Raw genomic sequence first — 25,980 nt, forward strand, 5'->3', positions numbered from 1 at the left:
CAAGGCTTTGGCAAAGGTTATCAACTCAGTTCCCACTAAGGTGTGAGTGCCCCTTAGGATATAACGTTCTTTTGGCCTCAGTCTTCTTATTGGTTTGTTGTTGTGAATAGGTGAAGGGCAACAAGACAGACCTCCAGTAAAATCGTGATGTCAAGGAAATTGGTGTTTGGTTTTCAGCCTTGCGTTTTATTCCCTCCCTCTCCTCATATCCCACTGCTAGGTCCAGCCCTTTTCTATTTTCTTATCCCTGATCTAAAACAAAATCCTGTGATTCTTTACCTCTTGAGAATATTATGTAGTATTGGTCCTGCCAATTGTATTAGCATTTTAAGTCTCCTGTCCAGCTCTCCTGTGGAATGAAAGATGTTTTTCCTGTTCAGGGTCATTAGGCAGGGTAAATATGATGTGTTTAGCCACAGTCTTATGGTCTCAAGTCCTTTAGAATCTGAATGAGGAAAGAGGAGCAGCAATAAAACAAGGGAATTAGCATTTATTAAGCACCAAAGATTTGCAAAGTGCTTTACATACATTATCTCTTCTATCCTCAAAACAACCCTGGTAGGTAAAAAGTGTAAAACCTGTGAGGAAACTGCGGTTCTTAGAGAGGAGCCTTGCTGTCCTCAAAGGACCCGTGGCTCATTATCCTACAGCAGGCTCTTGCTCATTGAACGTGTGCATTTGGGGTGCTGGGAGCTGGGACCCAGGGGACAGGACACGGGAGGACAACGGAGAGATAAGGCGCAGAGAATTACAACTCTGGACAACATGGGAGAGGAGCTCAGGGGTAAAGGGTACTCAGATGTTAGGGAGTCAGATCCAGCACTTATCTTCTTAACACCTGTGTCTGTGTGTCCTATATATAAATATTGTTTGTGTCTATACGTGTGTACTTGTAATAAGGATAATTGAAAGATACATGTTATCTGCATTGACACTGATTATAATTACTGAAGAATTAGCATTAAGAGAAAAACTGGGAGTTTTTTTCTAGACCGTCTCTGTACAAAAAAATATAAATGACAGTATTTTCAAGAACTGCTTACTCCTATTGCTCCAGTCTTTTGTGGCTAAGTGACAGTTCTTGATACTAAAAAATACATGGCATTAGCTTTGTTATAAATTTGTTACCTAATAAAAAAACTATATATCCATTTATACTCAGTCTTCATACATCCTTCTCATGTAGTGGTTGCTGCCTCACATTTACAGAACAGTCTAGAAATAAAACCACCTAATGGACATTAGATGTTCTTCTCAAATCAAAGTTTCTGTATCAAGGAGTTTAATACTTAGTGGGAAATCTAGGTATATAAACAACTAATAATAAAGGAAGTCAGAATATACATGTGTAAGATTAGTTGTTATTGAACTTCAGCTACAGCTTCACTATTTCACCCAATTATATTTTTATTCACGAATTCAACATATATTTATTAAGCATTTAATCCAGTTGTAAGAAAATGAAGAATAGTTTAGAGAGTCTATTACAAACTGTCATTGTTCTCTTAGCCTGTCATCATTCACTCAGAGATTAAGTGACTCTGCTCTTTGTAATAGTTAAAGGAAGTAATTTTATTTATCTTTGAAGCTCTTAATCAGAGGGATGGGGAGGAGGGAAAGAGTCAATCATGAGGTATTTTTTCCAGAGCTCTTCCAGTATCACTTTTAATATATAGTCTTTTTCACAAAGGATAGTTGAGGGTGACCTTTTGGTTTACAAATGGATTTTTAAGTCTCTCTTGCCGGTGAAAAATCCTTGCACTACTGGGATAAACCCCACTTAATCATGGTGTATGATCCTTTTTATTTGTTGTTGGATTCTGTTTGCCAGTATTTTGCTGAGGAAGGAATTGCTCTCAGTGTGTATCTTTATCGGGAGGATCTTCACAGCTGTACATGTCTGTGGCAGTAGTTCAGTAAGCACCCGCTACTTGTGAGGCTGCAAGACAAGCGGTGGGACAGACACCACTGGCCAGGGATTTGGGTGAGAAAACTTCACGCTTTGGAGGGTTTTCCAGTTCATCGTAGGATATCTAGCAGCATCGCTAACTCACACCCACAGACGCAGTAACATTCTTACAGTCGTGACAACCAAAACGTGTCTCCAGACATTCCCATATGTCCTGGGGGAGGGGAGGGCAAAAGCACCTTGCTCCAGAACCACTGATCTAGGTGCAGTGTCTAATCAACCTTAACCTTTCTCCTTTGCGTACTTCTCTGCTATATAAAGCTGTAGTGCGTAGGTTATATAGAATTGCCTGAGTATATTATTTTGCAAACGTGTGTACTTTTCCTGATTATTAGATACTTATTTTCGAGTTGATGATCATGGCGACTCTATAACTTCTTATAGAATCTCTGAGTTATTGTACCTGGATATTAAGGAGAAAGATAGAAAAGAGAAGAAAAAAGATATCCTAAACATTCCATATTCTATGATAACTGCATACCTAAAAGTTAACGTAGGAGTTCTGTTGGTTCTCCGTTATAAACTGTTACAGAAGAGAAAGTGAAAGTGGAGATGGATTCAGTCAAGGCTGTAAACCTGCACAGCCCCTGGGCATGAGCAACAGAGGCATCTGTGGAGTGGTCGTCGTGCCCCCTTGCAGTAGAGGGAAGTGTAACAGCCAGTGCCCCACGCCCTCGCCGAATGCCATCTCCACAGGAACTTCAGAGGGAGAGCATTTACATCTACTGGAAGGAAATGATATTTCTGAGATTTACGTATGCTCCCTATTTATTAAAGTACATTTGTTCAGGCTTAAGAGTAAAATGTTCCAGGCTCCGTCTTTTCCTCACCTGCAGCCTCTTACCCTCCTCTCCCTCCTCCGGCCTCACTCTTTCTCTTCTCATCATGCCTCTGGGAGGGCGCACCACGCCCCGGAGCGGCCCCTGGAAGGCTAGTGGTTCAGCATGCGCTCGGTCACGCACAGGCAGCAGCAAAGTGTTGAGGGCCAGCCCCAGAGCTGTAGGGGCTGGCTGTGGTTTGGGGCCTGCAGACCTCTAGCTGGGCTTTATGGAGGTTGTAAACATATAACCCTGCTTGGGTTTCTCTCTTGCTGATTGTCCAAATATGATACCTCAAGTTAAATCATTTTAAAACCAACTCTAAGGGCCTACCCCAGTTCTCCTTTTGCTACTGGAATTTTGTCCTATGCTTAATACGCTATTTCTGATAAACTGGATGTAGGCTAGGCTTAGACACACTCTTACAATATTGAGATTATTTCTAGAATTAGGACTATTGAACCATCTGGTGTTCTGCATGTTTCTTTCATGTCAAAGAATCCATTAGCTTTCACGGGTCTTGCCGTGGAAGTCTTCACATTCTTTTTCAAAAATTGTTTTAATTATAAAATATTTCATGTGTACGGGCCATTTAAAAATTGATGCAAAGAACACCATATACCACCATCTGATTTGACAGGTACAGTCATCCCTCAGTATCCTGGGGGATTGTTTCTGGGATCCCCGCAGATAGCAAAATTCATGGATGCTCAAGTCCCTTGTATAAAATGGGGCAGTCTTTGCATATAACCTTTGCACAATCCTTCTGTATACTTTAAATCATCTCCAGATTACTTTTAACACCTAGTACAATGTAAATGCCATATAAATAGTTGCCGGTGCGCAGCAAATTTAAGTTTCACTTTTTGGAACTTTCTGGAATTAAAAAAATATATTTTCCTTCTGTGGTTGGTTGAATCACGGATGTGGAACCTGAGGATACAGAGGGCCAACTGTATCAGCATTTTACCATATTTGCTTCTGATCTCTTTCTAAAATAAAAGATACAACTAAAGCCCCACCCATTGTTCACTTTTTTCTTCTTCTTCATAGGTAAACCACTGCTCTGAATTTTCAATCTCTGATATATTTAATATTTTTACTATACAAGTATGATTCCATGAATACTGGCATTTTCAAGAAAATTAATTTTTACTGGTTTCAACTCAAATTTTCTATTATACATGATGGCTTTTTTTCAGGGCAAATAAGAGTTAAAATTGGGCTAAAACACTTGAAGATGAGTGTTCACTTTGATTCTATTGATTCCTCTTTATCATCTAGATACAATTTCTTCATTCCTAATGTGGAGTTTATTCTGACTCCTACAGGAAAAAATAATAATATTCAAAAATCTAGGGAAAGTAAATATGCAGCCTAACTCTTACATCTTGCCCTTTTTAAAGAAAAGCTTTCCTGTTGTTCAGCATTTAAGAATCTATTATACTGTCCTACAAAGTTTCCCTTGAAAGTTTCCTCAGTTCTAATTTCATCATGGATCTCCTAATGGGAGAGGCTGGCAGAAAAGCACAAGTACCTTCCTCGAGGCGAAGCTTGTCCCTGCCTGTTTTTGACTCAGTAAGGAGTGCCAGGGAAGGCTCATTTCCCTCTTTCCCGAAAGTTAATCATGAGATTTTTATATTAGTCAAACTACCTTCCTCTTCACAGAGGTGGAAAGGTGCCCAAGAGGAACAGCCCCATGCGGCTTCAGAAACCCTCACCGATTCTCTTCCAGAGCAGCCAGAAAGCACATATCCTCAGCTGCTGTGACATCCTCCCGCGTGGCCCGCTCCGTGCCAACCAGAAAGCTGTCAGTGACCTTGACTCTAAAATACAAATAGCTGACCAGTTGGTATTCTTATTTTCTCTTTAGTTATAAATACCAAATGCAATGGGCTACAACTTGAAACACAGCTGATGTAGTGTAACTATTTTTAATCAGATGTTTTCCGAAAGCTGATTCTCACATATGTTTTCTTTCCTTAGTGTTTTATATTGAACAGAAGGTATGTGTTGAAATGTTTGGGTCAAAAACAGCTTTTTTATTGTCCCTACCCCCCACAATTGGGTTGTTTTTTTTCTTTCTTAAGTCTCCACTCTTGGTGCCTCTCACTTAAAAATCCTAAATGTTAAGTTTCTGTCAAGGTCAAATAAAGACTGGCTGATCTGCTGTGGCATTTAGGGATATCACATGTCCTTGTGTAATCTCCCTTTCCTTTGTATGGACTTGTCTGGTTTGGGAGGTTTGCCATTTTAAGGATCTAGTTATAATACTAGTTTTGAATAATTTAATCTGACTCAATTACTAAAAACGGGGAAGAAGATCACCAATAATCAATTAGGCATGCACATGAAACCTACTTCATGGCATTTTTAAAAATTTTTATCAATACCCCTAAGCTGTTCACAATTTACGTAAGTTAAAAAGGGAAAATAACCACATCCCCTAAATCCAGAGCTCTGCGCTATATTGAAGAGAAGGGCTTTGTAACCTGGATCACTTTTACCGGTTTCAGAGGGATTTTGGACTTCTAAATTTATATGCAGAATTTTATGTGTACGTATATACATATTTCTGGGGGGATAAGTATAACTTTTTATCGGATTTTCAAAGGGAAGGACTCACACATGGTTAAGAACCAGTGCTGCAGAGTACATGTCACTTTAGCTTTCTAACAGCAGCTGATTTTAAAAACTGCTAATAAAAAGCAGCTAATAAAAAAAGATATATAAAATGTCTTAAAAAAATTTTTTTATTTTTGTAATTTTTAATTTTATATTTCCATTTTTCCATTTTTTTAAAATCCATTTTCAGTGAGTTGAAATAATTAAGATTGCTCAACACAAGGCCCAGGAAAACCTCCCTTCACTTGGGTTGTAGGGTGGAAAGGTGGGGAGACTTAGTATCAACAGCCCAAAAAGGCAAATAGGCTTCACTGCATTTTCTTCCTTGCTCTTCCATAGGGATGCTGATTAAATATGAAGTTAACCATTAGTAGTTGAAGCCAAAAGAGAGAAAATGTATTTAACATATATTCATTGGGTACTATGTGTCAGGTCCTGCTCTCTTGGCAAGCAGACAAAACTCCTTTCCATGTGTAACCGCAATCTAGACTTCTAGGTATTTTTCTTTCACGTAGTTCAGAAGTTTTTCATTTGGCCCCTAGAACAAAATATTACCTTGTAGAATGTTTTTAAAAACAGCCCTCTAAATTTACTGTATGTATTCATAGTCTGCATTATGAACTAGAGAAAGCTACTCATTAGAGGAGACTTCTATCGTGGATCATAGCTGTGAAATGTAACCCTTGGAAATTATTAGGAGAACCATAGGCTTCTTGAATTTACAGATTGTCTGAATTTTAAGCTTCATTTTTGTTCATCCTGGCTTGGCGACCTTCCTCTGTTGGCTATTCCCATTTTTCTTCCATCTGTTTTTCCTTAAATACATGATTGTTCCTGGGACTATTATTTAATCAGAAGCAAATCTCTGATGGCTTCTTCTAACCCCAGTGGTCTCAGTTTGAAGATTATATAGCCTTTCCTCATTCCATTGAGGAATTCGGGTCTCATAAAGTCACATACTGGTTATTCTTCTTGATAAGGTAAGAATATACAGGAGAACTGATTTCAGACGCATGCAGCAGCGAGCGGTAGCTGGAAGCAAGATCTTAGTTCCCGGACCGGAAGTCCTGACCACTAGACCGCAGGGGCCGGTGGCTAGGGCCTGGATCCCTACTTCTTGCCTGCCTTGTCAGGAAGGAATTCAGGCGAGGAGGCAGAAGGTAAAGAGAAAAGTAAAAAGTTTGTTGGGAAAACAAAGTACATGCAGAAAGACGCACGGGCGAACTCAGAGAGAGAGTCACGCCTTTGGGAAGTTTAAATTCTTTATAAAGGGGCAGTTTTCTGGGTCTTTGTCTTCCTTCTGGCCGATCATCTTGTTTTGTCCCCCCTGGCTAATTTGTCTCGGGACCCTCCCCTTAGGTGCCCACGCACCTCTCAGCCAAGATGGATCCCGACGTGAAGGCATCTGGGAGAAGCAAGAGTCACCACGGCCTGGAGTTGTCCCCTGACTTTTGACCCCCAAGGAGCCTTTTTTTTTTTTTTTTAATTTTTACACTTTATTTATTTATTTATTTATTTATTTTTGGCTGTGTTGGGTCTTCGTTTCTGTGCGAGGGCTTTCTCTAGTTGCGGCAAGCGGGGGCCACTCTTCATCGCGGTGCGCGGGCCTCTCACTGTCGCGGCCTCTCTTGTTGCGGAGCACAGGCTCCAGACGCGCAGGCTCAGCAGTTGTGGCTCACGGGCCCAGTTGCTCCGCGGCATGTGGGATCTTCCCAGACCAGGGCTCGAACCCGTGCCCCCTGCATTAGCAGGCAGACTCCCAACCACTGCGCCACCAGGGAAGCCCCCCCAAGGAGCCTTTCTGCACATGTGTAGTGTCTCCCTTGCCCCAAGGAGGGGGGAAGCAGAGATCCCCTGATCCTTTACTCAAACGAGGTTTTGCCCCTCTCTGTTCCTGCCATGACTGTCGTCTTAAGGTGTCCACAGAAGACAAAGCCTGGCTATTTACCCCGTCTCTGTCATTGCTTCCATTTCGGAGAGCAAACAGGAGGCTGACTGTAAGTGCCTAACCTGGAGCCCACCTACCTCTTGTCTCAGGAAATGCAAACAGGAGGCTGGTTGTAAGTGTCTGGCCTGAAGCCCACTTTTTTCCTGCCGCAGTAGTACGGCCTCCAAAGGTGTAACACCTCCTCCACAGACAAGCTGTTTTTCCACTTGTCAGCAGATCTAGAGCCGAGGCTGTAAACTACCCTGCAGTCTCAATCTCCTCCCCCCACCCTCCAGGTGGATTCGAGACCAGAATCCTCTAGTCTCCATTCACCCCTCTGAACTGTCGTGAGGGTGGGCTGGGAGGTGCAAGCAGGCTTCCCCAGACGATGCCTCTCGCCTTTAGGTCCCCATCCACCCGGCAGAACGGTTATAAGGACGGCTTGCTGTGCTTATGTATATCATCTCACTTAGTCATCGCAGCCCGCTGAAATAGGTTCTGTGGTCCTCATTTGATAAATGAGGAAACCGAAGTCCAGAGAAGTTAAGAAGCTTACCCCCGGGTCTCGCAGTCTTTCAGGGACGGAGCCCAAGATTTCAGTTCAGGCAGTGTGATTTAAGAGTGCACACTCTTAACCACCATGGGATACTGTTAATTATTGTAACGTTAAGGGTCTGTCTCTACTTTGGGGGTTCTTTAAGTCGATGCTTCTCAACCACGGATGTGCATCAGAATCACCCAAGAATATTTTAACTGCAGAGGTGCCGGGGCCCACTCCACACATGCTAAATCACAGTGGGTCTTTTAGTATGATAATCCTTTGATAATTTCTAAGGACTCATGTCATATAATGGCAAGATATAACAGGAGAATGAGTAGGTAAATCATGGTGTAACCATGGAATAGAATATTATGCTACTGTTTAATTATGAAGACTGTACAGCATGGAAAATGCTTATGACCAAATGTTAAGAAAAAAAGCAGGATTTCAGATTTAAAATATAATCACTGAAGTGATTTAACTCAGTGAATGAGTTAAAATCAAGCTTAGAGATGGAAGAATTACCAAATTTAAAAATAGATCTGAAGTAATTTCCTGGAATGTAGCACAGAGAGAAGGAAAACTTGAAAGAAAGGGTGAGATACAGGTTACAAGAGAAAGAGTAACAGGAGTCTATATTGAAGTCCTGGAAGGAGATAATAAAGCTACAGATTTCTGGTTTTACTCTTAGAGGTTCTAGTCTAGGGTGAGGTCCAGGTGGCTTGTGGACCACACTTTTAGATTTTAAAACATTGGCTCTGAAGGCAGTTAGTTCATGGCTGAAATGATGTTGATGCCTAGCTTTGCCACTTACTGGTAGTGTTATTTAACTTGGCCAAGCCTCAGTTTCTTCATTTGTAAAGTTGAGATAAATAATACCTGCTTCATAGGATATAGGTATAAGTTGAGTTGTTCAGTGCATGGCACATAGTAAGCACTTAAAAATGGTAGTTGCTTCTATTTTTATATTCCAAAATACACTAATTTGAGTACTGAATGGCAGTTTTATTGATTGGTTTATGGAATCATGGAGCTACACAAAAGCTTCACCAGTCTAGTAATTTATTTTCGGCACAACTTCACTAGTTAGTACTGCTTCCACTCTATTTACACCATGTCCTTCCTCCTATCTGGGGTTATTAAGGTAGGAGATGGAAAACAGATGCCATGTCAAAAGCTTACTTTTAGATGTAACACTTGATTTCTTATGAAAATCTTATAGGTAGCAAGAGGCCAGAAAGGAATCTATTAAATTCTTTTTAAACTCCTTAACTGTGTTCCCTTAGGCGTTATGCATATGATAATTTGCACAAGTATTGTATTACTTTCCTAGGGCTGCATAACAAATTACCACAAATTAGGTGGTTTAAAGCAACAGAAATTTATTCTCTCACAGTCCTGGAAGCTAAAAGTCCAAAATCAAGTTGTCAGCAGGGCCATGGTCCCTCTGAAGGCTCTAGGGAAGAATCCTTCCTTGCCTCTTTCTAGCTTCTGGCGGTTGCTGGCAGTCCTTGACATTCTTTGGCTTGTAGCTGTGTCACTCCAATTTCTGCCTCTGTCTTCCAAAGACTGTCTTCCCTCTGCCTTTCTATGTCTAAATCTCCCTTTCTCTTATAAAGACACCAGTCATTGGGTTTAGGGCCCATCATAATCCAGTCTGACTTCATCTTAATTAATTACATCTGCAAAGACCCCATTTCCAAATAAGACCACATTCTGAGGTTCTGGGTAGACATGAATTTTGGGGGGGCAATATTCAACCCATTACAATTGTATTATGGTATTAAGCTTATAAATCAGTGGTTCTGAAAGTCTGTGATAATGACCATTTTAGCCCCATTATGCACCGGGAAAGATATTTACATGTATCCATGGTATCTCCTATATATCATTATTATAGACTTAGGGAATAGTAGAAAATCTTTCAGGTTGGAAAGTTTACCAGTATTTTGAATAATTTATTTCATAAAGTAATTCCTGTGACATTTCTCCATTGAGTAGATGGTGGGCCTTAAATACAGTAGTGTGCCACTGTAAATTGCACAATCTCGAGTAAAATCTAGCGTTTACTTTCAAGTGTGGTATTTTGCTCACTAAACCACAGCCCTATTTAACTTCTATAGAACAGATGTCTCCACTTTAGCAACTTAATGGGTTTACTCAGATCCTGCGAAGTCCCTTACATGAAGCAATTTATTGGTAGTAGATGTTCAGCACCTGGAATAATATGTAGTATTGGGTTGGCCAGAAAGTTCATGCTATAGTAGGTAACCAGTAATTGTTTGTACAGTGGTCAACGTGCAGGTGTTGCTAGAATTATCTTCCCCAAATGAGCACTAGTACTATCATGATGTAGCTAAAGAAGAGACAGATAACATGACATAATAATAATAGGCTATTATTGGAAACAGAGAGTCTTGAACAAGCCGTCACAGCTCCCCTCCACCTGCTGCTACGTCTCGTCCCTCCCATCTCACCAGCCTTCTTCTCCTTTTCCTCCCCTGCTCACCTGACTACTAGTCAGGTGACCCAAGTCCTAGTCAATGAGTTGGGACACTATTACTTAGACCCTAGGTATGTCACCAAACTTTTCCAGGTTGAAATAGGCTTTTTCTGCCTCAGTTTCTCTATCTGTTGGAATCTTTCCATGTCAAGTGAGAGAAAAACCAACTAAAACTAAGCAAAAAATGGGAACTTATTTGATTAAAAAGCTGAAAAGTCCAAAGGAAAAGCTAGCTAGCTTCAAACTCCACTGGATTCAGAGCTGACACTCTCATTTGGCTTCTCTCTGCCTCTCAGCTCTGACTTCTCTTATGTAGGCTCCCGTCTTCAGCTCCGGAAGGTGGCCCCTGCAGCAGCCTCAGGCTCACTCTGTTAGGGCACCAAGTCCTGCAGCAGCAAGTCTGCTTTCCTGGAAGCTGAAACCGGTTAAAGGGGTCGCAGATTGAGGGTTCTGGGCCCTCAGTGGTCTGCGTTGTTTCACAGCCCATTCCTGGAGGTGTAACACTGGGGACAGGGAATGGAAGACAGAGTGATAATCTTAACAGCCATTCCCAGGCTCCACTCCTGGAGCTGGTAGTGGGTTAGCTGCACCTCAAACATGTAGACCGAATGGGGGAGGTGGATCGCCAAGCGAAAAATATGAGTACTGGTAAAATTCAAAGAGGGAGCAAAAATAACAAATATCCGTTAATTTCTCCACCCATGAGCAAATAAGACTTCTCAACCCCCTTCATTACTGAAATTGTGTGATCTTGTGTGCTCCCTCGTTAGAGAATTAGTCTGTGTGCCATTCCCATTGTTTTATTTTTTAAGTAAGAACTAGTTTTTTATTTATTTAAAAGTGTGACAAAGAAATTCATAGAAATGGAAATAATACAAAGACATTGAAAAGTAAATTTCCCTTCTAAGATCCCCCTCCTCCCCAGAGAGAAGCACTGTTATGAATGTGTATGTTTATGTGTATAAGCACATGTGTATCCAAACACATATAAACTATAGAGCATAGTCATTTATATACACACACATATTCTGTTAATCTATGAAACACTCTGCCCCTTGCCTTTTTTGTTTGTTTATTTGTTTTTTAATTAATTAATTTTTTTTTTTTTTTTGGCTGTGCTGGGTCTTCGTTTCTGTGCGAGGGCTTTCTCTAGTTGTGGCAAGCGGGGGCCACTCTTCATCGCGGTGCGCGGGCCTCTCACTGTCGCAGCCTCTCTTGTTGCGGGGCACAGGCTCCAGACGCGCAGGCTCAGTAGTTGTGGCTCACGGGCCTCGTTGCTCCGCGGCATGTGGGATCCTCCCAGACCAGGGCTGGAACCCGTGTCCCCTGCATCAGCAGGCAGACTCTCAACCACTGCGCCACCAGGGAAGCCCTGCCCCTTGCCTTTTTCACTTAATGAACTTAATGAAGATTCCTCAGCAGCTTATAGACCTCTAGGGAAGTGATATAGCAAAATAATTAGTAGCAGACTCTAGAGCACATTACCCTGGGTTCAAATCCATCTCTGCTTCTTATTAGTTGTTTAACCTTGAACAAGTTGGTTAACCTCTCTGCGTCTGTAAAAGGAGAAGGAAAACAGTCCCCACCTCCCAGAGTTGTTGGGAAGATTCAAATGAGTTAGTATATGTCAAGGGCAGTGCCCAGCACGTGGTAAGTGCTCTGAGAATGTCAGCTTTGGGTATCTACCTTATTCTTTGTAAGGCATTTCGTTAATCATATGCAGCTTCTCACTGCTGCTTTTGTACACATACCATCTTTCGTAGCCTCTGAATCCAACTACTTTCCTTTGTTTTGTCAAAGACAAGCTCAAAAAGCCTACCCTGATAATCCTACTTGATCCTTAATGACAAAATATATTTTGTCATTAAGTTGCCTTTTAATAGCCATGAAGTTTTTTTTCTATAAATGTTCTTTATGAATTGTGGGGATGCTTTATCCTGAATTTATTTTTAGCTCTTTGGAATGTCATTTCAGCTCCTTGTCACAGAATTTATTTCCTATGTAGTTTTCTGACGTATTTATCAGAGTAATAACTCCTTCAGAAAGTCTGCCCTCATCCTTAAACACTCACGCCATGGTGACCGCCTGCTTTCCTTTGCATCTGCGGACACAAAATGTCACCAGCCTCTTCAGTAAACAAAGGTTGTCGCCCTGCCATCAGCCCTCAGACACTGCAGCTTCCCCCAAGGGTGGCCCCCGAGGGCCATTCAGGATAGAGAAAAGCAGGATACCAGCCCTGGAAAGTTCAGATGCACATCTAGGAATGATTTCAATGGACCAAGTCTCTTGCATCTTCCCATACTTAGAAAAGCGCTCAAATCTCTGACTTGAGATGTCTGGGTGAGGTTCTGTTGTTGGTGGTGGTGGTGGTGGTGGCGGTGCTGGTTGTGGTGGTGCTCTGTTTATTTCATTGTTTAGTTTTTTTGTCTTTGTGATTATCAGCAATCTTTTGATATTCCCCAACATATTTCTATTTTTTCCTCTTTTATTCAACAAAAACTCCTAAATAGCCTGGCTCCTTCCTCCCTTACTTCTTCAGAACCTTTCCACAGCGCTTTGTGAGTGGCTGTCGCCGTGTCTGTAGTCCTCAGTAAGGTCCCTGAATAAAATGTTCCTCTCAGCAAAAAAAAAAAAAAAAAAAAGAAAGTCTGCCCTGATTTGCCCTCATTTCTCCAACCGACTAGGTTGACCTCTGAGTGTCCCTCCTTAATAGGCCCATGATATCTTTGCCTGCGTTTATTACTGTTCCTCATGTTATTTCAGTTACTCGCTTATGTGCCTGTCTCCCCACCTCTAGACTTTGTTTCTTGAGGACAGGCGCCATGTCTTACTCTTCATGATATTCTTCTGCTGGGAGATGTACAAAAAAGATTTGCTGAATTAAACTGAATTCTTTTTATTCTTTGGACACTTGATTGTTGCTCACCAATTAGAAGCTTAACTAGAAATGGAAACTTAAATAGAACGTTAGCTTGTTTTGTTAAAAAGGGTTTAGTTAAAACTTGACCCAGAAGAGTTTCTCTTTCTCCATTTCCTCCCTCTTAGAGTTTTATGTAACATAGATATCCTGATGGCTCCAAATTCTTCTCTCTAGCCTAGACTTCTACTCTGAAATCTAGGCTCCAGGCTTAGCCGCTTGATTGACGTCATTTGGTTGTCTGTTGACTTAGCAAACTGAATTCCGAATCTTCCCTACCAATCTGCTCCTCCTAATATCTTCCCTTTCTCGGGAAATGGCAGCTTCATCCTTCCAGCTCAGGCCGGAAACCTTGGAGTTATCCTGAACTCCTCTCTTTCTCTCATACCCCACATCTAAACCATTGGGTCATCCTCTTGGCTGTGCCTTCAAAACTTATCCAGAATCTAGTCACTTGTCACCACTGCTGCCACCCTGGTACATGCCACCATCCTTAACATCTTTTTCCAGTGGTTTTAGCTTCCATGGATGATTCTGTCCTGAATCAATTATTATCAGTAGTTGATGATTATAAATTTGTGATTTTCTGTTTCTATTACTCCTTTTATTTTTGTTAGTTGAAATTCTCTGTTTAAAAAAAACACTCTCTGTTCTTTACATTCCTTTAAAAACTTTTTTTAATATCATTAGGAACTCATGGATTTTTTTGTTATTCAGTTTCTTATAAGCCATTTCTGTCATTATTTATTTTGATGCTAAAATTGTCCAAGTATTGGCCAGTAGGAGTCTTTCGTGCTAGCTCCTATGTCTTTTTGACATGTCCCCACTAGATTTTAAATACTTTCTTATTTCTGAAATAATATGATACTTAGGTTCACCCTATAGTTTCCCTACCCCAGTCCTGTAATCATCCATCTCTCCAAGAAGCCCTGGTTCCTTTTATTGGAGAAATTTCTTCTGGTCTCTTTCACTAGGCAGAGCTAGAAAATTGATTTTTTTTTTTAAATCTTGAATTCATACTGATACCTTTAATTCCAGTCCAATGTCACAGGCTTCTTCCTTCCTTCCCTTGTTCCGTATTTGTATTGCCTTTCTCCAATAATGAAAACCCTAGTTGCCAATGATATCAGCATACTTACTCATTTTTCTCAGTCCTTTGCTACATACAGAATAGTTTCACTAATATCAATACTAGCTACGAACTTACTAAATATAGTTCCAAATTTCTTTGCAGTTCTTCTGACCTCCAGATATATTCAATAGAGGGTATTCAGTCAGAGTAATGTGTTCAAAAATTCTTAGAATAAATTTTTTCCTTACATTAGAAATATAGTCAAATTTTTTATGTGTATTCAGTTTCAGGGGTTTCCCATCCTTACTGATTTAATTTTATTTTTTGAATATCAATATTTATCAGTCTCATAATATTTCATTTATATGAGATTAACTAGGCCCTTTAGAAGTCGTTATAAAGTCAAGTTATTTTATTACTTTTAAAAATAATAACAGAAAAGGAATCAGTCAGAGCCTTGATTTCAGTTGTGTTCTGGATTGTTAGTTCAGAAACCAGAATCCATCTAAGGCTAGAACATTCCATTTGTAGATGTCAGAGTCTTCTTGGCCTTCCTCCTTTCCTCAACGTTTATGTAGCGCATGTCTATCTAGCGCACACCACACGCCAGGCACGGTTCTGAGCTCTGTGGTCACACGTGTGACTGTGATCATCTCTGACCCCAGGGTTATATGGAACAGCCAGGAAACAGTGTATACAGGTACATACAGGATGATAATCGGGGTATTACCCAGGATTTCCTGGAGGAATGCCTCTTCAAAAGATGCTCTGCAGTGTGTGTAGGACTGGGCGGGGGGCTGGGGGATACACCCTTACCCTGAGATCACCTCTTGGCTAGGTAGTCCCAGCGCCCTCTATTTTTGACAGAGTGCTCATGGCATTTGAAAGGTGCATTTTCAAACCAGAGACTAGAGAGTTGGGTATCCATTTCAGGCACCTTAGTAAGAACAAATCACACCAAACATACCTCACTGTCTTCTTTGGCAGGGTTTCTAGGATTGTGGAATACTGAGATGTTGGAGATCTCTGGTTTTATACTTCAGGGGTTAACAGTATTTCTCATGCTGGTGATGTCAACCTGGAGGGATATTTCCCGCCCCAGGGATCTTTCCCCAACTACTTCAATATATTTTATCAGTGTCTTCAATGGAGGCTGTATCACATTTGCAATGACATAAAGTGATAGATAACAAATAATTTATGTTCAAGTTAATTTTGAAAAGCTGGGGCAAAGGGCTAAATTCTTTTTTTAATGTAAAATCTGTTTATTACTTTTGGATTTTAAAATTCAGAAATAGACTTGAACAACCATATCTTCATCAGAACCAAGGGCTACATTCTTAAGCGATGATATTTAAAAGAGTTGAATGCATCCAGAAAACAAAGTACAGGGTAGGAGGGGTATGCATGCAAAGAGCTCTAGAAGTTTTAGTTAATAATGGACTCAACATGAGCCAACAATGCGATGTGACAACCAAACAAGCAATTCCACACTGGGCTCCCTTAATAGAAGTAGTATATAAGAGCAGAAAAGTACAGGGTAGGAGGGGTATGCATGCAAAGAGCTCTAGAAGTTTTAGTTAATAATGGACTCAACATGAGCCAACAATGCGATGTGACAACCAAACAAGCAATTCCACACTGGGCTCCCTTAATAGAAGTAGTATATAAGAGCAGACGGTGGTCTCACTCTCACACCAGGAAAAGTGTGTACAGTGCTGGGCACCCTGTTTGTAGAGAAATAGAAACTTGAGTGTGTTCAAACCAGGACAGTGACAGAACTCGAACCTTCCTCAGAGGGCCATTGAGCATGAGAATATTTATAGCCTGGAGAATTTGGTTGTGTTCAAATATTTGGATGGCTGTCATAGGGAAGAAGGACGAGGTGTGTCCTGCCATCAAAAGAAGATGAAATAAAAAGAACTGAGTGGAAGCCCCAGGAGGCAGAGGTTTCAGCTGTCACTGAGAGTCAGAGCTGCCTAAGGATGGAATGTATAGCCCCAGGATGAAGTTCATTGTCACTGGACTGGTTCAAAAAATAAACTGGAAGACTACAGGGCAGGGAAGCTAACTTGTGTTAAGATCCTTTGCGATAAGTAAATTCTTTTTTTTTTTTTATGCCTTTAAAAAGATTTTTTGCTTAGTAAGTTGTACCTTCATAATAAGGGAAAATCAAGATTTGGTTATAGGGCAGTTATAGTTTTCTGGCAAAGCCCTAAAACTAACAGAAATTAATAGCTTGCAGAACATTTTATCCAAGCATCAAAGTGTATGATTTATTTCTAATACTTTGTTTTAGTCTGTATAGGCTGCACAATATAAAGTTATCACATTGTAGGGTTTTTTGCAGGTTTAAAGTACTATTGTTTTTCCAGATTACTGGCTGATGTTATCCTAGACCATGTTAGAAATTTTGGTGTTTCTCCCTTCCTCCTTTTGCTTACATAATAGTATGTAGATGGTACAATATGTTGGTTAACCTCAGTCTGACACTTAGATCATGTTTTCTCTTTTGCCCTATCAGTGTCTGGGATGTAAATTAACCAGTAAAGTGGCAACAAGAAATCAGACAAAGAAAATTTCCCATTTCTACTCACTTGTAATTCTCCTAATTTTGTAGGGGTTTTCCACAGGAAATCACAGAAGAATAGTTGAAATGCTTTATCTTATGTACTTTCCTTCTGAGGAAAGGAACAGTTAATTGTCTTCTTCCCAGAGTGGTCCAAATTCTTGTATAGGCAGCTGTGTTTACTATAGTACAAATTAAATTCTATATTAAGTGATGTCTGTAAGTACTTTCAGTCATTAAAAGCCAAAGTATTTACTTACTTCTCTAACCAGTGGATTTCGGTGAAGGTGATAGGATGGGTTTTCTAAGCAAGAAAAATATATCATGAGGATGATTAGTATGCCTTTAAACAGAAAGAAATCAATGACATTTAATCCCAAGTAAATTTGAATATCACAGAGTCAGAAGATACTCTTAATTATCTCACATTAGGTTTTCATCAAACACAATGTGTTGAGAGACTTTAAAACTATTTTAAAAGAATGTTTAAAACTTATATTAATAATTTCTATTTTCAAAGAATAAATAAATCCAAAACCTAAAGTTTTTATTTTGCACATACTTCAGTCATACCTTACATGTGATCTAATCCTCCTAGTTACTTTTATGTAGTTTGTAAGGATTTAAAAAAAAAAAGCTTTGTAGATTAAAAGTTTTCATTCTGTTTTTGGTTTGCTTGTATGTTTCTCTCCCACCCCCCTACTTGTATAATTGAAGCATTTTTGACATATCCCCAGAAAAGTTGGTTCTTTATTATCAGGATTTAACTTACCCAGGGCAGGACCCTTCTTGGATTTACTGAAAATAAACACTTTGGTTACTCAATTTCAGTTTGAATGAGAAAAGTTGAAATCTTTGCCTAACATAAAGGTTTTTCTTTGTCTCTAAATTTTGATTTTCCATGCTATCAGAAGCCCCATTGCAACAGGTAATTTGAGTGTTGATTGTATGTTTTCTCAGTTTGTAATTGTGTTAAATGTATTTAAAATGTTCACAATTTTAAAAATAAGTTTACTGTTAGGATCCTTCCAACTCAGAAATTCTGTGATTTTAAACTGTTTTTTTTTTTTAGTTTGAAAATGTGATCTTTGGGGTGTTGTCCTGTGTGTCATATGTATATATATATATATATATATATATATATATATATACATATGACTAGGAATCATAGAATTTCAGAGCTGGAAGACATATAGTTGTTATCCAGTGATTCTACACATGAAGAATTCGGAAGCCCAAAGAGATTAGGGGCCTAACACAAGATCATAGCAGTAACTGGCAACTGGAACTCTGGCCGTTACTGGAGCACTAAAAATCTGCTCTAAAAATTAACCCAAATTATCTGAAAATGTGCAGACTTCAGGAGAATGTTCCTCTACAAATTTAAGAATGTTGAGGCATTTATATTAAGCACCATGTATTTAAATCCTATAAACTGTGCTCTCATCCCTGTTGTTTTCTCCAAACTTGGAATCACACTTGAAAATAAATTACAACTTGGGGTAGGTTAAAGTGTCTTGATTTCGCACTCCTGGGGTATTTTTCAGTAATTTAGAAGTGTGAACTGACTCTGTGAAGTTAGGCCTGTTTTCAGGCGGGACGTGCCCGCGCATCTCTGGGATGCTGGTGAGGAAAGCCCTCCTCGTGTAGCTGCCCCGGCAGAGTCTAGCTGGGATGATGAATGTGAGATCACCTCTCCGGATTACACGGGGCTTGCGGCCAAGGCAGCGCTTCTCGTCCTCCCAGTCTCACTTCTGTTTTATCTGGAACCAGCCCTTGATGAGTGTCTTCCGCCCATCCTGCCACCTTGGCCAAACTCCAGCACCATGGGGAAATTGTATGTCAGGGTTAAATTCTCCCTGAGAATTGAATTTATAAAAATTAAAGATGTTTTAGCACCTCTACAGCCAGTCTGTCTGTAAATGGAAGTTATTTTCTCAGTGGAAAAGCCTAAGGGAGGACAAGTACTTCAAAAAATCCTCTTAGAAATAAAAATGGTGCCAGGGTTAGGTCTTCCTAAATGTGATTTCAAGCCAAGGAGTCAGTAGCATTTCACAAGTTAATTGGCTTCATGCACTCACCTTTTGCTAGGGCTTTTCAGAAACTTCTCAGGGTAATCCCTCATAGTTATAGTAGAGAGATGAACCACGTCACGTGACTATAACCCTTCAACAGATCTTAAGGCAAGATGGCCTGATGGGCCCTGCTGTCAGCATTCTTTCCTAACACTGCCTGGGAGCTGTTACCTACTTGGCTGCTCCCTGGAGCCAGTGATTTATTCAGTCATTAGTTCTTTGAACAGCTATTAATTAAATACTACTGGTTCCATCCTGGGGGTTGGGGAAATAGAAAGAATTAAACAATGCCTTCGTCCTCAAAGACCAGTCAGTTTAATAGAGGAACTAAGATACGTCCTTAAATATCTGAAATATGATAATATTGTTTGTTTTATTCACCACTGTAGAACCAGCACCTATAGCTGCCAGGTAGGAATTGCAGAATAAAGTAGTATTTTTCAAATGAAAGAGTGAATGACCTAATGGCCCCAAGGTAAAAGATCCAGCTAGTTGGGGTGGGCAGAGAAGACTTCGAGGCAGAGATTGCATTTGGGACTGGATCTTGAGGGAGAGGTAGCAATTTGAAAGCATGAATCTAACTAGAGAAAATAGCACAAGCAGAAAAGTCAGCAGCAAAGGCTCAAAAATAGAAATCTCTGAGGTTGGATGGGAAAAGTGAATAATTCTGCTGGAATGAAGAGTACATGAAAGAGAAAGGTGGGAATGAGGCTAGAGAGGTATGATAGGGCCAAATTGTGCAAGCCTCGGGAATTTAGACCACATTTTGTAGAAAGTGGATAGATTCTATAAGTTTTAATATAGGAATGATATGCTATAATGAGCATTGTGCTTTAGGAATATAAATCTGGTAGCCATCTGCTGAGGGATTAGAAGGGAAAAGCACAGGGACACCAAGTGGGAAGAATTGCAGTGATTCCTCATGAGTTAAACTCTGGTTCAGGCTGAGATAGATAAACTAAGGGAGTGAGAATAGAGGGAAGGGACAGGTGCCAGAGATTTTGGGGAGTGCCACCTGGCTGAATCAGTGAATTCAGCAATTGATTACTTGTAGAGGACGACAGAGGAATCCCAGATGATAGGAGAATTTTGGTGCAGTTGCTTAGAAGGTGGTGGTTTCACTTACTAGGAGGTGGAGTAGGTTTCAGAGGAAGGCCATTCATGGGCCTTCAGTCGTGGGCAAATTGAGTCATAAGTTATGGACAGGAAGTGCCCTGCAAGCAGCTGGAAGGGTTACAGATTCTTAAGAGGAAGGTAAGCACATGAGACTTAATTGAGGAGTCATCCTGCATGGACTAGATAATTAAATCCAGGAGACTACATAAAAGTGTCAAGAGAGTGATTACGGTAATGGTTAGAGAGAGACCAAGGACTGATCTCCGGCAAGACTTCTTTTGAGGAGGAAGAGTGCTTTAGCAGAACTGTCTAATGAAGTGGGAGGGGACCATTTTGAGGAGGGAATGTAACACATCCTAGGCTACAGAGAGGTTAAGTGGGATGAAGAATAAGAAATGGCTGGTCAGTTTGGAAACATGGAGTAAATCATGACCTTGAAGCACGTATTTCTTTGGGACATAGAGGGATTAGTTAATTTGCAAAGGTACTACAGATTAAGTTGGGGTTTCAGCATTGGTGATTAGAACTTTTCTTGCATACTTGATAAGGAAAAAAGAGAATGGCACTCAAGCAGGTATAAGTGCCTTTTAAGAATGTTTCTTACTGAATTATAGAGACAATCAAATGAAAGAATGGTTCTGTATTTCTTACTGTAGTGCCTGGCTCATAGGTTTCAATAAATGCTAACCTGTACCGTTGTTATCATCATTATCAGAGAAAGAGTTGTTCCGAATAAGGGAGAAGAGTGTACGTGATTTGTGGGTTAAGGGGAAGCGTCCTTTGGAGAGGGAGGGAGGAGAGTAATTTGAGGAGATCTGGAATAAGTCTGGCAGTAAGCGCAAAAACAGAGTGGTTGGACCTAGAAGAGGGAACAGACCTCCATTTCTCTGAATTGGCAGCGGATATGCAAAGTAATGGGGATGTTTTGAGCCTGGGTGACAGTAAGAAGAGAGGTTGAAGAGCCTGGCACGTAGTGCACTTTCACCTTCTCATTACAGTCAGAGGAAATCCCAACTGCAGATGCCTGCTTAAAACATGAAGAGACAAAACAGAATCACTGTCATCTATTCTGCCCCTGCTATGAATCGAGCACTGTGTTAGACACTTTAAATTGCCTCCTTTAATCCTGGTGAAAATTCAGACATTATGTATTGGTATTCACATTTTACAGATGAGAAGACACGTCAGAAAGGCTGAGTAACCTGCCCAGGATGGCACAGCTAGTAATGGGAGGAGCCAGGATTCAGAGCCGGGTCCATCTGACTCCAGAGCCTGTGCTCTTTATTGAAAGGGAGCCCAGTAGTTTGAGATCTTGGAGGTGTAGGCCTGCACTGCTTTATGGTAAGGTCCTGTGGAGTGGTTATTCCTGTCAGTCACCAGGGTGAATGTCAAAGAAGGGCCCTCTCATTTGGGGAGTACACGACTGTGAAACTGGGGTGAACCAGAAATGTGAATTCTGGATCCCTGAGGGCAGTAGTAAGGCAAGGAATAGAGAAAATGTTCTGAGTCAAGTCCCTAGCCTCTTCAGTGCAGCAGGAGAATGCCTTACAGGTAACAGCAGCTGGGGCGGGAAGGGGGAAGTTCAAGGGGGTGTCTTGGACTTTCGGGAGCGCTGTAACCTTGATTTTCCAACAAGATGATGATTCAAGAGTCACCTTCCCTTCACTTTCCCACAGCTGCCCGAGTTCCTGACCCTCAGCAGTTAGATTCCTCTAACCATACTGCAGGTCCAGACAGAGCCCACACCCAGATGCCCTTCAATCAACTTACGCTAATGTTCTGCTCTGGTGTAAATAATCACTTTCTAATTTAAATAGCCTGTTGAGAGGCTGCACTAGGATCTAGCCTTTTTTTTTTTTTTTGAAAAGGCAAAATAACAAAAGAAAGAATATAATTTCCTAATTTCCATCCCCTACCTACCACAGCTCTTTATATTTTAATAAATCGCCTTCCATAGATAACATTTTAGTCATCTTATTTAATCATGCATTTGCTACAGGATTAATTATTGAATGCGCACAGTATAACAAACATTATTGCAGGCATTTGGGATATGACAGGGAAGAAACCATTGTCCCCACTCTTACAGAGCCTCTGTTCTAATGGGGAAGTTAGGCAATAATCAAAATAAGTAAGATATGTAGTATATTAAGTGGTAACTAATGCAGGGAGAAAAATAAAGCAGGGGAAAGTAGCAAGGAATTCGGGGATGGGAGTGTTAAAAATTTAGATAGGCGGTAGGGAAACCCATGAAAGCTCCCCTGAGAAAACGGCATTTCTGCAGATCCTGAAGGGAGGTAAGAGAACATGCAGGCGTCCAGGGAAAGAGTGTTCTAGGCAGGAGCTCTCAGGTAGGAGCTGAGCTGGCAAGGAGGCTGATGTGGCTCCAGAAGGAGTAAGAAACAAGATCAAAGAGGAAGTGGGGTCAGAGGGCCCAGGGCCTGTGTGCTGTTGTAAAGACTTTGGCTTTTAAGATGGAAAGCCATTAGAGGTTCTGAGGGTTTTTTTAACTTCTTACCATGGAAAAATGTAATCATATATACCCAAAACACTACAATGAGTCCCCTTGACGAGTCATCCATCTTCAACAGCTTTCACTTTTGGAGGACTTTGATCAGAGGAGTGTCCACATTTGGCATGACCTGACTTGAACAGGATCGCCTAGGAGAACAGGCCATGGGGAAGTGGGGGAGGCATAGGAAACATAGGAGCAAAAACTCAGGAAACTAATCACGGCGGCTTGAAACCAGGGAGTAGCAGTAGAGACGATAAGAAGTGGTTAGTTTGGGGATATCTTTTAAAGGTCTGACTAAATACTATATATTTTATGCTTTATTCAAAAAAAAGAATTTGAGAATGCATGTAGTGCAGCAACGAGGGTAAGGAGATGTAGAAAAGAAATTCAGTAGAAAAGAATACTACTGTTTTAAGTTTTATTTTCTATTTAAGAATAAACCAGGTTTAGGGGCTTCCCTGGTGGCACAGTGGTTAAGAATCCACCTGCCAACGCAGGGGACATGGGTTCGAGCCCTGGTCCAGGAAGATCCCACATGCTGCAGAGCAACTAAGCCCGTGTGCCACAACTACTGAGCCCTCGTGCCACAACTGCTGAAGCCCACGTGCCTAGAGCCCGTGCTCCGCAACAAGAGAAGCCACCGCAATAAAAAAGAGCCCGTGCACTGCAACGAAGAGTAGCCCCCGCTCACCGCAACTAGAGAAAGCCTGCGCATAGCAAGGAAGACCCAATGCAGCCAAAAATAAATAAATTTATTTTTAAAAATAAATAAATAAATTTATTTTAAAAAATAAATAAATAAATTTATTTTTAAAAATAAATAAATAAATTTATTTTTAAAAATAAATAAATTTATTTTAAAAAGTAAATAAGTAAAAGAATAAACCAGGTTTATAAGCCAGGTTCCAAAAAAAACTGGCCTATAAATGAACATTTGCAACACAGTTCATCCGTAAGTTACATATTATTTTGTAACCATGACCAATTGGGCCATGCAAAGGGTAAACATTTATTTTTAATTTATTAATTAGATAATGGCACCTATTGAGGTGCAAGTCCCCAGCAGTCCCCAGAGTTAGCAATAGTGTGTTACTTGATTTTCTGAAAGAAGTATGATTTATAAGTGGCTATATTTGATGTAATGAAACTGAAAATTCAAATAAAACAAAAACTAGGGGTCAAAGTATGACAAAAAACACAAAACTCGCAAAGTGGAGTTTTACATAGATAGTGATTTTATTCCACTTCTCTACATAGTTGATGAAGCCCTCTTTGTCTGTTTTGTTGTGTTTAATGGCCCAGTTTGCCCTTCCAATCCCAGGCAAACATCTGAGCCATATGTGCTATTGGTCAAATAAGTAGGGCAATAAAAAAGACGAAAGAATGTGAATGAATCAACGCAAGTCCAGGAGCATTACTGGAAAAACAACCATGTTGTCAACAGTGAGTGGGCCAGAGAGGATATTTTCATGTCATCCCATCTTATAAGAACACCGCACCTACATTCAGAAGACTCAGGATGAATTCCAACATCCTCCGGATCTTGACTGTCTGACCTTGGGTTATGTCATTTGTTAATCTGTCTAAACTTCTGTTTTCTTATCTGCAAAATGGGGATGATAGTACCAAGTCTGTCTGCTTCACAGAGTCATTGGGAAATCCAGGAGGGAAACAGCCCCTTTTTATAAAAGAGAAGGAAAGAAACTGGTGCTTCCATAGTACATGCCGTGTGCCAGACACTGTGTGGTTCTCACAACAGCCCTCTGAGGTCCCATTATTGTCCCATTTTGTAGGTATAGAGCGTGCAGCTCAGAGAGGTTATTTAACTTGTGTAAGCCCACAGAGCTGGAAGAAGAAGGAGCTGGGATTTGGTCCCAGATCGGATCAGCTTGAAATCTGCTGGCTTAAAAAGAAGGAACTAACTTTACCAAGCGTCTTCCTACCCTGTGCCAGAAACTATTAGATATGGTTCTGTACTATCTTGTTTGATGAAGGTTATTCAGTACTTCCTGTGTACTCAACAAATCATAAAGAATAAAGAACACTAAAGTCTCTTTTGCATCACTGAGAGGAGGTATATTATGAAAATAGTGTTCTTTTCTTTCCTTCTCCTTCTCCTCTCCCTCCCCCCCTTCCCTTGTCTTCCTCCTTCTCCTTTTTCTTCATTTTGTAATATGACTTGCACCGTAACAGAGGAGAATCAATGCACAGTTTAATAATGTCTGTGGCACGATTTTGTTTAGAAAGAAGCCTTACAAAGGGACAAGTGCACTTCTGCCATCTCACACCTCTCACTGAGACCTTCTTCCCCACAACACACACCAACAAAACCAAACAAACAGGTTTTTCAGGGATAACTGTCATGAACACTGTGCTAGGCAGAGGAGAGCCATAAAACACCGCGCACACTGGACATACACAGAAGAAAAAGTGGTTAAGCCAGGTGGTAGCCAGTGTAATGGAAAATGTGAACGGGCTTTGAAGTGGTTAGTGAACCACTAACGGTGGTCATTGGGAAATCCAGGAGGGAAACAGCCCCTTTTTATAAAAGAGAAGGTGGACAGACCCAAGTTCAAAGGGCTGCCCAATCACTCCAATTACAGGAATGATGGCAGTTTAATTCATCGTAATGTGCCTCAGTTCCCTTGGCTGTGGAATGGGGTGGCACTACTGACCCCGCAGGGCTGATGTGAAGATGGGCTGAGTTAACAAGTCCCCTTCCCTTCCATAAAAACAGAAAGTGAGGAAGTATAGGTAGATGTGCTCTGGGACTTTAACAAGCAAGAGAGGTAAGACAGTAACCCTTCAGTTGCCAGTTGGTTTTACCGTCTTCCTGTTGCAATGAACTCTGTATAATTTTCCTGCCCTCTTCCTATCACATTCCCCAAAAAAGGGACAGTGGTGGAGTTTTGTGGGCTAAAGTGGTGAAGGGAGTGTCATGGAAGATTCAGATTTAGGTTGTACCCTTGAAGAATGGATGGTTCTACACAGGGAAGAGAAGGAAGGGACACCCCCAGGTGGTAGGAACCACGGGAAGGAAACCCTGAGAGGTGGCAGTAAGTACGACTGAGGAGACGATGAGTCGGACTGTCACTGCAGAGCTTTCGTTTGTGCTGCTCTCCCTGCCAGCAATACTCTTCGCAACCCCTACCCACCCCCTTGTCCCTTGTTACATTCTTACTCTTCTTTGAGAGCTCAGCCCTCATTACTCCCTCAAGGAGCTTTCTCTGACTTCCTGACCAGGTCAAATCCCTGTTCTGTATGTCCTGTGTAAGTGCTTCATAGTTATGCACTTAGGTTTATTTGTTGATATTTTTGATTAGTATCGGTCCT

At 40.8% G+C, this 25,980-nt stretch overlaps 1 protein-coding gene across 5 annotated transcripts in view; it reads left to right on the forward strand.

Annotated features, from left to right (window-relative positions):
* Positions 1 to 25,980, forward strand: part of NFKB1 (nuclear factor kappa B subunit 1) — a 125,005-nt gene that overhangs the window by 36,996 nt on the left and 62,029 nt on the right. The gene's annotated exons all lie outside the window — the stretch shown is intronic.

Source organism: Balaenoptera borealis, assembly GCF_965194805.1.
Source record: "Balaenoptera borealis genome assembly, chromosome: 4".
In the NCBI taxonomy this organism is placed as follows: Eukaryota; Metazoa; Chordata; class Mammalia; order Artiodactyla; family Balaenopteridae; genus Balaenoptera; species Balaenoptera borealis.